Source organism: Callospermophilus lateralis, chromosome 5 (assembly GCF_048772815.1).
Source record: "Callospermophilus lateralis isolate mCalLat2 chromosome 5, mCalLat2.hap1, whole genome shotgun sequence".
Classification (NCBI taxonomy): domain Eukaryota; kingdom Metazoa; phylum Chordata; class Mammalia; order Rodentia; family Sciuridae; genus Callospermophilus; species Callospermophilus lateralis.
Genome location: NC_135309.1, coordinates 149636789 through 149649677, shown reverse-complemented (window position 1 = coordinate 149649677; position 12889 = coordinate 149636789). Strand labels below are relative to the sequence as shown.

The following is a 12889-nucleotide window of genomic DNA, read 5'->3' as shown; positions in this document are numbered from 1 at the left end:
ATTAGACCAATTGCATTATACAAACATATCTCTTCTTATATTTCTGAGCTTTAATTCTTCCCCTCTTTTTCTGCTACACAATTTGCCAGCAAAGGTTCCTTTTGAAACTTATGTCAGAAGAAATCAAGCTATATGTATGTTTAGAATGGTATGTGGACAGGAGTATATGGGCTCGTGTTTGTGGATTAGTATTTGAAATGGGAATTAGGGAAATGTCAGAACAGGGAGAAATGGGATGTGGAAGAAGAAAGCATCTGGAAACAGAAGGAAAAGAGGTAGAATCAAAACCAGCTTCCCTCTAGGGACCAGGAAATCACTTTCTTTCCAAAAATTGCATTCCACCTTTGGACAGCTCTGATAATTAGAAGATTTTCTTAGATTGAGTTGTCTACTCTCCAGGAACACTACAAACAAACAAAGAGGATGATTTCTCAAATTTAAAGCTAAAATTATATTGTTTGAGAAATTATAAAATTTGAGAAACCAAATACTGTGTTCAAAATCGAAAATATGTGTATTAATATTATTGAGGATAATGGTAGGCATACAGTTAATAGTTACATCAATCAAATCACGTAATGCAAACATTTCCGAGGATGCCATTTAAGGGATTCTAATATCAAGCATTCAGTTTAATAGTGCATTCATGACAGTTGTTAGTTTTGCTGAATTTCTCTTTTCTGGCTTTGAAACTCAAAGGATGAAACAGCTTTGCATGGAAATTCTATAATTCTATACAGTGAAGTTCCTTGGTTTGTAACTTCAAGACTTCAGCTTTATTTCAGGCTTTCCTTCCTAAGAAGGACTCTTCCGCTAGGAAATGGAGCAGAGATTGTAAATTAAATTCAACGCAGATGGGGAACAAACCATAATAAAAAATAGAAGGAAATATTTACCTCCCTGGGTGTGGACCCATGCAGAGCATGCACACCCATGCACTTGCACACCCATGCACATGCACACTCTGCTCATTGCTCTGTCCTGACGCACAGTGGCAAGAAGGTCTTTCACATATACTCTTGGAGGCTTTGCTCTTTAGTCCAGAGGTAGAAGCATCTGAACTTGCACATTACCTTTTTGATGTCTACAAACTGAATACAGATGTGTTGAATTGTTTTGAAAGAAATTCGTGTTCACTAATAATTATTAAAACCCCCATTCATCTCCATCTAGTTGTGATGCAGCTAATTTAATTTCAAATATTTTGGCTTAGAACATATTATGCAATTTCTAGTTAGCTAGTGCTTTGACTCTAGGAGTAGTCACATGCCCTAATAAAGAATCTACACCTTAGAGGTGGACACCAAGCATTACGTTTGAAAATTCACCTTTCAAAATGGTTTATTAGTTAGCATAGGGAATGCCAGGTATATTTCTTTAATTGATGCATTTTTTTTTGGCTTGCTAGTTTTATGGACAGTAGCAACAGGTTCATATTGGTAAATGTAAAGGTTTTGAAGAAATGTAGATTCTAAAGTAATTTTAAAGACACTTTTTACGGTTGCATCAGTAAATTCTAAGAGATCATGACTATAGCCTATTCTTATGGTGTTCAGGCTTAATCCCTAAATAATCCTGGGTAGAGTCTTTAGCATTGGGAAAGAGGGGTAGTTGTTATTTCGGGGGATTTCTGGTAGCTTATCATTGAAGGCAGAGTACCAGAGTCCTGCCTTGAGAGTAATGTGTCTGTTTCCCAAAAAGTTTCATCGAAAAGTTTAAGTGTGACACTAAGAATTGTAGAGAGGCTAGAACTTCTTCCAACTAGCAGTAAAAGTTCACACTACTGTTGTTCTTACTTGCTAACAAAATCAATCAGACAACATGTGTGGCAGAATTGAATATGGGGCTCATTTTCATTTTAATCTGGCAGAGGGGCTGTGGATGAGTAGCTGGTACATATGCTCACCAAAACTTTTTAGCAATTAATAGTATCCACTAAAAAGAACCTGAGTTGCACATGATTAAAATGGCTTACATTTGCTGCCAAATTATCAGTTTGTCATATATGTTAAGGACTTTTGTTTTTAACTCCCTATCCATGGTAGCATCTTATTTTATACATCTGCAGCTGATGGAGACAGTATGGAAAGCTTCTCATCATTACTTTGGAATTCCCTGAAAACTCAGGTTGCTGTGCAACATCAAAGGAGGAAAGGTTGAGACTGGATAGAGAAAGCATGGTCGGTCAGCTGTGGCTGTCCCTTGGCATTGGTGAAGGGCAAGAGTGAAACCTATTATTTACCTTCCCATTTCCGTTGGCTCAGCAGTACGTGTGGTCCTCTGGGCAGAGCCTTTAGCAGGAGCAGGGATGGTACAATGAGTTGTTCCAGCTGGATGGAGATGTACTAGCAAGGGAATGCTCTTGAACAAATCAGTGACTGTGTGACCATAGTTTCTATTTCTCCTTTGTGGAAGGCTGTCTCTCAGAGGAACTTTGAGATTGTCATATCACTGAGACAATCTGAGTAAATGCTTTTTCCTCATCAAGTTTTCTTTATGTTTCTTTGGTGATGTTATCTGATAGGTCACTTCCCATGTGCCTTTTTGGGTATGGTGACTTTTTTATTTTTAGTGAGAATCCTAGTGAAAGGAACTGGTTAAAATCTTTGAAGCTCTGCATGCATCCTGGTTTTGTCTCTCATTCTCTGTTGGCATTTTTGTGGCAGCCTCAGTGCAACCATTAGGTAGCAGTTGGAAGAGGGTCAGGACCAATCCCCCAGGAGACAGACGTATCGTCCTGGACAGGTGAAGTGATATCTGTTTAATCTGTCTGCTCTAAGAGCCCTGCAAAGAGATGGGGACACCAAGTGTTCAGGACAAAGTCATGATGCCTGGGAAACTGAAAACTAAGATACTTTAAAAATTTAATCTTTATAGCTATCCACAATTTATGATCCAGGTCAATTTATGTGGTTGATACAAGTTTCTTTGAAGATAAAAACAGGGTTTGGTGTGTGCAGTTATCAGTAACTGTTAAAACATGTTCACAGGGCTGGGTTCTGTAGGTTCTTGAAACTACATTTTCTCTACCTGCCAGTCAGGTCATGAGTGGTTCTATTGATTGCATCTGTGTCTATTTCTGGAGTTATTCTAGATCTGAAGAAATGTGGGTGACTTGATAGAGTTATTTTTCTAGCAGCAATGGATTTTTATCTTTTCTGTTGCAGAGTCAATATAGTCCTTAATTTTCAGTTGTAAAATCATGTATGAGATTATACCATATTCTTTGATGTCTCCTTCTACTTAATGCTGGTACACCTGAAAAGGCATTTTCAGCAGATTTCCCGTGTGTGTGTAAGTATGTGTGTGTGTGCATGTTTGGCATGCACTGCAACTGCAACATAGCTCTTTAGCATTTCAACTAGGTCATACTTTTGATTTTGATTGATTTGCTGGCTATGTACCTGTTCTCTGTGATCATTGTTCACAATAGTGTTTGGAATTTGTTGGCTATTCAGCTGCTTATCCGTTATCTAAGGTAGGATAGTGTGGTAAGTCAGAGAAAGGGCCCCAGAGGGTGGCTGACTGCCTTTGAGATTCATCTGTGTCATAAGTAATAAGCTACTTAATTCTGCTGGGCCTCTGAATATGGGACATAATATGAGAACTTCCTTATAAGGCTGTGTGAGGATAAAATGAGACAATGCATAGGAATCATTCCTGATGTAACTTAAATCTTCACTGAAAGTTAGCTCGTTATTCTTGTTTTGGCTACTTTCAACTATGGAATTTTGAATTTTACATATGATAAAATAGACACTTAGTTTCTTTCACAGACTCTGGAAGCCTGAATGAACAAACTTATGACTTTAGAATTTAGTGTTTGGGGTGGTAGCATCCAGTGTTGAGGTGACATGTGAACGTTGGATGACAGGTTGGAGCCAGGGGCTGGCATTGTTGAAGAAGGAGAGTCTCATCCTTGAGCAGGTTCTGTGGTCCGTCCGATGTTGGAAGGATTTATAGTGATGGGTGAGGATTAGAGGTGTGAGGCAAAGGAAAATGAGCTGAATTAGAGAAAACATTGAAATAAATAGGCTGGAAATGGGTTGGGGGAACTCATGGCTACCAGGGGCTACATTTTTGTTTTGGAATTTGATTTTTGACTTGCTGTTCCCTCAGTCTCTCTTTAACATGATTTTCAACTGAGATGTTGAAAGATTATCTTAAAGTAGGAAATTTCAAATGTGAGATTTTAAATAGAATTGGCCTGGGATATTTTTGGTTTTGATCAAATTTGTTTTATAAACATATGTCTTTCAAGGTATTGCTTACCTTTGAAAATGCCTGTGATTTAAATAGTGACTTTAAAATAGACTTTAGCTTAAATTCATCATTGAGCTGGGCCAAATGCACAAAACTGTTACTTTTCTTAAGAGGCTACAATTTCTCTTCTTTATCCAAATTATATAAAAACATTTGAATAATACAATTTATGAATAGAAATAATAATTCTAAAAACATCCCTCACTGAAAGGGATAAGTCCTTTTTTTCTTAATGGATTTCTGATGGATTCTTCCAGCTATGTGCTGCCACTCTGAAATCATGGTTAGATTTAAAATCAGGGACACAGTGACATCAATGTTTATAGCAACACAATTCACAATAGCTAAACTGTGGATCCAATCTAGAGGCCCTTCAGTAGATGAATGGATAAAAAAATGTGGCATATATACCCAATGGAATTTTACTCAGCAATAAAGAGAATAAAATCATGGCATTTGCATAAATGGATGGCATTGGAGAAGATAATGCTAAGTGAAGTTAGCCAATCCCCCCAAAACAAATGTTGAATGTTTTCTCTGATATAAGGAGGCTGATTCATAGTGGGGTATGAAGGGGGAGCATGGGAGGAATAGATGAATTCTAGATAGGGCAGAAGGGTGGGAGGGGAAGGGAGCGGGCAGGGGCTTAGCAAGGATGGTGGAATGTGATGGATATCATTATCCAAAGTACATGTGTGAAGACATGAAGTGGTGTCAACATAGTTTACATTCAACTAGAGATATGAAAATTTGGGCTCTATGTGTGTAATAAGAATTGTAATGCATTCCACTGTCATTTATTTTTTAAAAAATCAATAAAAAAAGTGAATCTCTTTAATGATTTATACATTTCTTAATCCTTTTTTTGTGTGTGCTAGGGAAAACTTCCCTCTTTGGGAATGAATTTAAGACTCATTTCTTTCTTATATTTCCTTTTTCCCTTCCTCCCTCCTTTTTTTTTTCTTCTTTGGTGACTTTCAAAGGAGGAGCTCATGCTGGGGGCCTGCTGCTGTGAGCTCAAGTCACCAAGTGACACTTGTTCGAAATCACCCACTCTCTTATCAGACTCTTGCATTGCTTCTTATTTTTTAGTACAGTGACCTTAACTGACACAGACTTTCAATGCATGTGATAGTTTGTACAGTGATAAATAAAATTTGCAGGAGGTCGTTGGTTTGGTCTGAACTCCTGTATTAGGCCCAAGAGACTGGATCAAAATGGAGTCACCCCACTAAATTCCATGCCTTAAATTGAAGCAAAGCTATTTATCTGACTTCTTGACAAATCAGGAGAAAGAGAAATGACAGCCAATTTCCCAGAGGTATTCAGTACAGGCCAGTTTCAGCTGGCTTGATTGAAAACCAATGTATTTTTTTTTTCCCACCATTTTGTTTCTCTGTTTCAACCTTACAAAGAAAGTAACTTCAAAATCACCAATCTGTTGTTTCTCCTTGTTTTTGCTTTCTTAATCCTTTGCTGTCTATAAAAACCAAAGTTCTGCGCTCAGTTCACTGCAGCTTTCATTCAAGTTTATAGAATGAAATGTGGCCTAATTCTAGAAGAGCAAATAAAGCTAATTAAAATCTTTAAGCTAAACTTCTTGTACTTCTGTTTTTTGATAATAGAAACTAAGCTGAACAAATAAGGGTTAGAGAAGGAGGGATAAAAAAATAGTTAAAAATGGACTTGGCACCAGGTATATGTTTCAAAAATTTTAAAAAAACCTAGCAGTAAGCATTTCATTTTGGATCAGATATAGGAGGCAGAAAGAATATATCAGAAAGCTAAAATGAATTGGGGAGTTTTGTTGAATAACTATTAGATTAAAAATTAACTATCATTGGGCTGGGGATGTGGCTCAAGTGGTAATGCACTCGCCTGGCATGCGCGGGGCGCTGGGTTCCATCCTCAGCACCACATACAAATAAAATAAAGATGTTGTGTCCACTGGGGGGGGGGGGGTGAAAGAATTAACTATCACATGGCTTATAAAAGGAAAGTAATGATTATATGTTATTTTTGAGATTTAGTTAAAAATCCCCTGAACCTAATCACAACAAAGTAATCTGTGAGTGTTTATTCATTACTCATTCTGTGCTCAGTAGATCAACAAGGACTGTCAAGAATATAGCCATATTTTTCATGATCTCTGGGTTAATCCTAAGAAAGGAGATTCAACAAATTAATAAAGTTAGAAAAATCAAGATAATTTTCATAATTCCCATGAGAAGATTGCTAAAGGATTGGAAAGATAATCCCAGGTAGACATATAACAAAACTTAAATTCTATGACTTAGTGGGTATTTGAGGGGAGATTTTGAAATACTAAGCTTTCATTAAATAAATTTATTTGGCAAATGAGTAAATGAGGTAAGGAGAAAGAGTTTGGAACTTCCTTTTGGACATTCTTTTGCAAACTCTTATCATAGGATGGTGACATTTTCATTATGAAATATGTAAAATATTTCAGATATAAGTGATCAGAAAGATAAAATAATTTGCATGATGAATATTTTAGAAGGTCTTAAGTGCATCTGAAGCACATCTGTAGGAGGCCAGCATATCAGTTCAAGTACTCATAGGTACCACCTTCACATTTCTTTGGTACAAAGATCTGTGGGTGGAGAAAGTAAGAAGGGTGGGCCACCAGCAATCTTGGGTGAGGCCACAAAAGACAAATCTTTAAGAGTGCTTCCCTGGCACTTTCCTCTAGAGTTATAACTTAATTTCAATAAAGAAAAATGAATCTAAACTAAACTCTAGGCCAATGAATGTATTACCAAAAACAGTATCAGGATAGAGAAGATAAAATGGGATTTAGAATTCTGATAGCCTTCAATTTGAACCTGCTCTATCACTAATAAGTTATGTGTGACCAAGCATGTTGTAAATATTGATAAGTCTGCCACATACACTGTATTAAGTCCCTTGAGGATAAAGATTTTGTCTTTTAAAAACGATTTTCTTTTATGATTGCAAAGATAATCAATATTCCTGGCAGAAAAATGGAAAAACTAGGTAGAAAATAGAAGTTATTCTTAATCCAAATATAGCTCTTAACATTTTTAAATGCAACTTTCCAAACTTTTCCTTCTCTGTGTATATATTTAATTAAAATTGATTTTACTTAGTGATGATGTCTTATTGATTCTTTTTATCCTTAGTGCTTTGTATATTTAGAGGTATTTAATATATGTATATTAATGAATAAATGATACTAAACTTCTTGGTTCTCATATTCTTCCTAAAAACACAATATTAACTATTAACTACGATGTTACACAACAGGCATCCTGTAATAGGAAACTATCACTATTATTTTCTTTCTTATTGAACAAACAGAGTTGTACTAACAATTCGTTCAGACCATTCATAACAGCCTTGACTTCAAGGTTTTGTAATGCTAAAACGAGGGCATATGTCATGAACACTGATGTAGGAGTGGCATTACAGAGCACACAAGTCATCGAAGTCAAGGATGGGGGGGAAAGTTGGTTGCAAAATGTTCTACTCTGAACATGACAACTTTCTTTCAAGATATTTCTTTAATAAGATACGACTTAGGGGGCTGTGGTTGTGGCTCAGTGGTAGAGCACTTGCCTAGCCTGTGTGAGACCCTGGGTTTGATCCTCAGCACCACATATAAATAAATAAAATAAAGGTATTGTGTTCACCTAAATTAAAAAACAACAACATATGCCTTAAAAAAAGAAAGAAAGAAACTAAGGCCAACAGAATTTACGTGAACTTTTTAAAGTCACCCAGATAATTGGTGACAAAGTTAGACTTACAATCAAAGGCTCCTGTGAAGCAAGAAAATGTGGTAAAAATAGCACAGTTTGTAGTCAGGCTGCTTTGGTTTGAATTCTGGTTAGATCACTTAGAGGATCTTAGAACATATTGAATTCATCTGTAAGATGAGAATGAATACTTAGTTTGTTATTTCCTAAGGCTGCTAGATCAAATTAACACAAACTCGGTGGCTTAAAATAACAAAAATGGAGTCTTTCACAGTTCTGGATGCTTGGAGTTTGAAATCAAGGTGTGTTGGCAGGTCCTTGAGCCCCCTAAATCTCTAAGGAAGAGTCCTTTTTTGCTTCTTTCTAGTTTCTGGTGATTGTCAGCAGTCTGGCTTACCCCACTCCAGTCTCTGCCTTCATAGTTACAAGGTTATCTTTCCTATGAAATGTCTGTGTTCACGTCTTCACATGACCGTTTAAGAAGGACATTAGTCATTGGATTGGATTTAAGGACCACTGTAATCCAGTTTGGCCTCAAGTTGACTAATTACCTTCTGTGAAGACCCTATTTCCAAACAAGGTCACATTTGGAAGTTCTAAGTGGACATGAAATTTTGGGAGGGGTACTAGTTAGCCCAATAGACTAGTGTACAGGATTACTGCAAGGTTTAAATGACATAATGCATGTTGATTATCTAGTGGTTGTTAGTACATAGCAAATGATTGTTTTCCTCCTTCCCCTCCAATCCCAGCCTGTGTTCTTCTCACTCGGAGATTGTAAAACTCCTCCAGACCCTTGTGCCTACTCTGTTTTCACTGCTTCCTCCTCCTGCTTTCTTCTGGCATGTCCCAGGCTTTCTTCAATGGTGGTTGCAATTGTTTTGTGCATCCTTTGTTCATTCGGATTCTGCTTCTTTCCACTTCACTGGTTCCAGCTCTCAAGAAGCTTTATTGGTATGTAGTTGGGGAATGAGGAAGGACAGCCTATCCCAGAAACAGAGAAAGCACTTCTTTTTACTTACCTAAGTTACAAAAGTGAAGCAGTGTATCCGATTTTGACAGGAATGCCCTGAAAAAGTGAATTATGATTACCTTTGTTAGGGCTCTACAAACTGGTGTGATCTTTACCCCAAATTTTAAAAAGTTATACATTTGTTTCACTAATCTCAGCACAGGCAATCTGTTCTAACACAATCATCCAACTAGAAAAATTCCTATAAATACTCATCAAAACATGATTTTTAATAGTAAAAGTAAAAATCCACAGAAAGTAGGAGTAGTTTTGGTAAACTATAATTGGTCTGTATTAAGGAACACATTTTGTTGTTAAAATAAATATAGATATCAAAAACAATTAGCAAAAATTGTGTGAAAAAAGAGATCACTAATTACAAATTAACTCATACGCAATTGGAAAAAGTGCATTGGATAATGCCAAAATGATTTTAAAAGTTTTCCGTATTGTAAATTCTTTTCATAATTTTAAGTAGGGAACTGATAATGAGAGGAGATAATCCATTGTCTAGATTCAGTTGAGTTAATATAAGTGAGAGGTGCTGTAGATAGCCCAGCTTCCCTGTTGGGTGGTGGGTAGAGCCTGTGATACTTGTACCACTACTTTGGGTTCTAGGTAGAGGCAAATTGTATTTCTCAAAAGTACTAGGATGAATCTGGGTCATGAGAAGAGTAGCCAGTGAGAGGATTACTACCTGCATTGTCAGTGAACTAGATTCATAACTTGTGGGCCAGCAGAACCCCTGACCCACGTAGACCATCTTCTCCATGAAGACCTCACACAGGAGGATGCTAATACTTGGGTGGTATTACTTGCCTGGTGAAAAGTCTTTGGAGTCAAAACAAACATAGCACAACAACAGCAACAAATTAAAACACTTTTTAGTTTGTTTAACATTTTATTCATGTTTCTGGTGAATAAATAATAGGCTGTTTCCCACCCACCCCTTTGGTCCACTGACAAGTAAGAAAAGAATAAAGGAGTATCCACAGGAATTATAGGTTTAAAAATTACTCTAGTCTCTTTTAGCCTGCGAGTTCAACTTTAGTAAAGATGGTATAGCCTTAGTGATTTATCATTCTGATATTCATAAAGTCAAATAATTCATAGCTTATTGCCTTAGTTTTATTTCTTTCTATATTAACTAATTTATTTATTCATTTTCCTTCTGTGTTAACTAATTAATTGACTTCTTAATACACTCATAGACTTGATTCCTTATAAAATGAAATATCTGATGAAATAATTTTTTGGATTTTTGTTTATTGAATTCACCATTAAATACTTCAAAAACAACAATAATAACAAAAACACAAAACCCATCAAGTTTAAATTTCATTGTATGTTCTCAAAGAAGCAGCTCTCAAAAGTATATCTGTATAGAAATCACTGGGGAGACTTGAGAAAAACATGGGTTTCTTGGCATTGACCTCAAAAGCTTAGGGTATGGTCTGGATTTATTTGGTGGGCCACTGCTCATGCTTTGAAAAAAAGAACACCCACTTGAATAGATATGTGCCAATAGTATTTTTCTTAAATTTTGTAGGTAGTTTAGCACAATAAAAAACCCAAACAAACAAAAACAACCAATAAAAGTGAAAACATATTAAGAAATATTTGGCATTGCATGTTAAAACGTGGTTTTACTTTTCCTTTTTTGGAGGTATGTAAGGAAAACTCATCACCACACCATAGATGATGTCACCTCTTCTATTCCTGGCACATTTTTTGACACGTAATCCCTTCATTTCACAACATACATGGTGAGGCAATGTTCTTTTCATTTTATGAGCTGATGATTGTCAGTTAATTATATTAGTTAAAAGTTAAAAGACAATTAATAAGAAATGCATTCAGCTATAACTGCAGTATTTTAACGTTATTATCACATGTGGTTGCTTTTCAAACACTCTAGTACTAGAATCAAGGTTCTGATAATAGTGTCCACTGTGAAAAGCATGTGCACGTGTGTTGCTAAGACTGCATTATAAAATTCACTTATCTTACACTGATACGAACACACACAGTGGTGTCTGTGTTATAAAGAACTAATACATGCTTTGGTCTTTGAAGGAATCACTTTTTTCAGTTTGCCAAGCCTTTCTATTTCTCTTTTTTGAGAAAACATGTGGGTGTTTTGTTTTAGAAGTCTTAGGAGGAAAATCTTCTGTACAAAGAAGGAAATGATTAAGAGCATGGGGAAAGAACCCCCAGAGTGGGAGAAAACCTCTGCTCGTTACTCCTCTGAAAGGGGACTGATATTCAAAATATATTAAGAATTCCAGAACTTAACACTCCCAAACAAAGAACCCAGTCGATAAATGGGCAAAACGTTTCTCAAAAGAATAAACATAAATTACCAACAAATACATGAAAAATTGTTCAACATCCCTATCAATCAGTGAAATGCAAATCAAAACTACACTAAGGCTTCATCTCACTTCAGTCAGAATGGCAATTTTCAAGAACACAAATAATAATAAATGCTGGGGAGAATGTTAGGGAAAAGGTACACACTGCTGATTGGACTTAGATTAGTACAACCACTGTGGAAAGCAGTACGGAGAATACTCAAAAAACTAGGAATGGAGCCACCATATGACTCAGCTATCCCACTCTCTGTATTTATCCAAATAGAATTAAAATCGACACACCAGGGATACAGCAACATTGATGTTTATAGCAGCACAACTCACAATAGCCAAATAAATTATGGAGCAAGCCCAGATGCCCATCAATAGATGAATGGCTTAATAAATGTGGTATATATACACAATGGAGTTTTACTCTACCATAAAATAAGAATGAAATTATGAGACTTTTACCAGTAAAAAGATAGAACTGGAGACAATCATGCTAAATGAAGTCAGACTCAGAAAACCAAGGGTTGAATGATGATGTTTTTTCTCATTTGTGCAAGCTAGAGAAAAATAATAATAATAAAAAAGGTGTGTATGTGTGGGGGATGGATATCACTAAGATATAAGCAAGATCAGTGGAGTAGGAGATCTAGAGAGACAAAGGAGGGACAGGAAAGTAGAAGAAATGTGGAATGGATCTGAAAAAAAATTTCGCTATGTGTAAAAATGTATAAATCTAACACAGTGAACCCCACCTTTATGTATATCTACAAAGCTCCAATCAAAAATAAATAAATAGGGTTCTGGGTGAATTTGGGCATCTGCCTCGGTAGCTTGGGTGCAGAGGCTGCTTGGTCTTGGGCCTTGCTGATTTGTTCTGATCTCTTTTTGGGCCAGAGGCCTCTGTTGCAAACATGCTCCTCCAGATCATCCGTCAGGCCAAGAGGCACCCAAGCTCGCTCCCCAGCTTCATATTTATTGGAGCAGGAAGTACTGGAGCAGCGCTGTATGTGATGTGTCTGGCATTGTTCAACATGGATATCAGGTGGGACAGGAAGAATAACCCAGAACCCTGAAACAAACTGGGTCCCAATCATCAATACAAGTTCTACTCGGTGAATGTGGGTTACAGCAAACTAAAGAAAGAAGGTCCAGACTTCTAAATGAAATATGTCACTGTAAGGCTGCTTAGAATGAAGGTCCTTGAGAAGTCAACTGCACCGTTTTCCACTTAACCAGGCAATACTTCTCTTTCAAATGCAAGAAAGCATGTTGATTTGTTGGAGTTTATTATATTAGTTAATAAATCTCTTAAACTTGATCAGACAAATAAACAAGTGAGTTAGTGAAAGGAAGACCAGTAGAGTAGAGGAAGAAGAACAGGGGAAGGGAAGAGGACAGGGAAAGTGGTAGCACCAGGGAATGAAGTGAAGTGAATTAAATTCCATGCACGTGTGATTTTGTCAAAATGAACCCAGCTGTACTGTGGATAACGATAGTGCAATAATAAA

At 36.6% G+C, this 12889-nt stretch overlaps 1 pseudogene; it reads left to right on the top strand.

Annotated features, from left to right (window-relative positions):
* The first annotated feature begins 12292 nt into the window (after nucleotides 1-12292).
* Nucleotides 12293-12541, top strand: LOC143399486 (cytochrome c oxidase subunit NDUFA4 pseudogene; annotated as a pseudogene).
* Nucleotides 12542-12889: the final 348 nt, after the last annotated feature.